The sequence below is a fragment of the Drosophila innubila genome, chromosome X (genome assembly GCF_004354385.1).
Source record: "Drosophila innubila isolate TH190305 chromosome X, UK_Dinn_1.0, whole genome shotgun sequence".
Classification (NCBI taxonomy): Eukaryota; Metazoa; Arthropoda; class Insecta; order Diptera; family Drosophilidae; genus Drosophila; species Drosophila innubila.
In genome coordinates, this window is record NC_047626.1 from 17624880 (window position 1) to 17626791 (window position 1912).

The following is a 1912-nucleotide window of genomic DNA, read 5'->3' on the forward strand; positions in this document are numbered from 1 at the left end:
TTACAATTTTAAGCGTAAGAATTATTGCATGCAAAATGAATAAATGAGTAAACAGACAAACAAACACATAAATACACACATTCATCTGTATTTTAATACTCACTCATTTAAATACACACACTGATGAAACAAAAATTCATCATCTTTTTAAAGTCAGCACTCTTTAAAAATCAATGCGGTTAGTGGTTGATGAGTGCGAGTATGCGTGTGTGTGTGTGTGTGTGTATGTTTTTTTGGTGATGTATTTCCTCTGATGTTAGCTCCCACTGTGCAGTGTTTCCGCTTCCGCTGGCTATTCAAAAAACCGTTCGCCGATGACAGCAATTGCCCCGACCAGAAGGAAGCGTCAACGCTTCATTGGATTTTAGGCAATCATAAGTAGGACGTCGCGTCGATTCCCTCAGCTTCCACTCCTCCTGCTCTGCTCTGCTCTGCTCTATGTCTATGCCCGTATCTGTGGACAGCGACTGCCACTGCCATAGTCATTGCTGCGGCTGCAGCTGCGACCGAGACCGAGTCTGGCCTCGTTGCTCTCTATCTGCGATGCCCTTTTTGCAAAAAAGGAAATGCTTCACAAAAAATAAAAAACAAGTGGGCAGCTACAGTCGAGCACGCTCGACAGTAGGATACCCTGTGCCCACGTACTTTGTACTAAAAGTTGATTTTCGACCGATTGTTACTATGCCAGCTATATGATATAGGAAACCGATATGAACCAAATTTGGTCAGGATAAATAACACCAACTTAAATGCATATTCCATGACTTTGGTTAAGATATCTCAAAAAACAAAAAACTTTTTCATAGTAAAACTTGATTTTTGACAGAGCGTCTCTATGGCAGCTATATGATATAGTGGTCCGATATGAACCAAATTTAGGAAGGATGTATAATACCAGGCAAAATGTATATTGTGTTAGATTGGTCGAGATATCAAAAAAAACCTAGAAGTTTTTCATACTAAAACTTCATTTTCAATCTGTCGTTCCTATGGCAGCTATATGACATAAGGGTCCGATCCAAAAAAGAAAAAACAAATTTGATCTGCGTATCCAGGAACCTACTTACCAAGTTTGAAGTCTCTAGCTCTTATGGTTTCTCAAACAGACGGACAGACGAACAGACAGACAGACGGACAGACAGACAGACAAACGGACATGGCTCAATCGACTCGGCTGTTGATCCTGATCAACAATATATTTACTTTGGGGGGTCTGCCACACCCCTTCTGCCTGTTACATACATTCTGCCAAACACAGTATACCCTTTTTTGGCCATTTTCAATGGGCTCAGGGTATAAAAAGCGGGAGTGTTGGGTATGACAGTCCAACGGCTACCGGCTACCACAAACGAAACCGGAAGGCACTGTCGGCGTTGGCAGAGCTTTCAGCTACAGAATATGCCCCCAAATTCTATCCACTATTCTCCATCCTCCTTCCTCCAGTCTCCATCCTCCTTCCTTCAGCCTCCACCCTCATTCTCTGTGCGTGTCCAGGGGATGAATTTCGAGGCCGGCTGCGAACCAAAACAGACGGCGTTCACTTTGTTGCATACTAAGCACTTTAAGAGAAATTTCAGATATGTAGCGAAGCATCCATAGAATATTCATGAGTACTCGCATTTACATGTACTAGTACGTACTAGTAGTAGTATTTCAAGAACAAGAGTGTTCGATATATCTACTTCTATGGATAGTGCTACTTTTTCTACTTACCTTGTCAGTGAAGTGAAGTACATGAAATAACATGTGTTCTTCAATTCCATTTCAAATAAAATAACGCATATTTCTTTAATTGTTTTTTATTTTTGGATGGGGTTTTATTCATATTGAATTATTTATTTGGTTTATATTTATTCTAAGTATTTACGCATAGACAATTTCGCTTTGACGCTTCTTTTTGCCCAAATTTTCC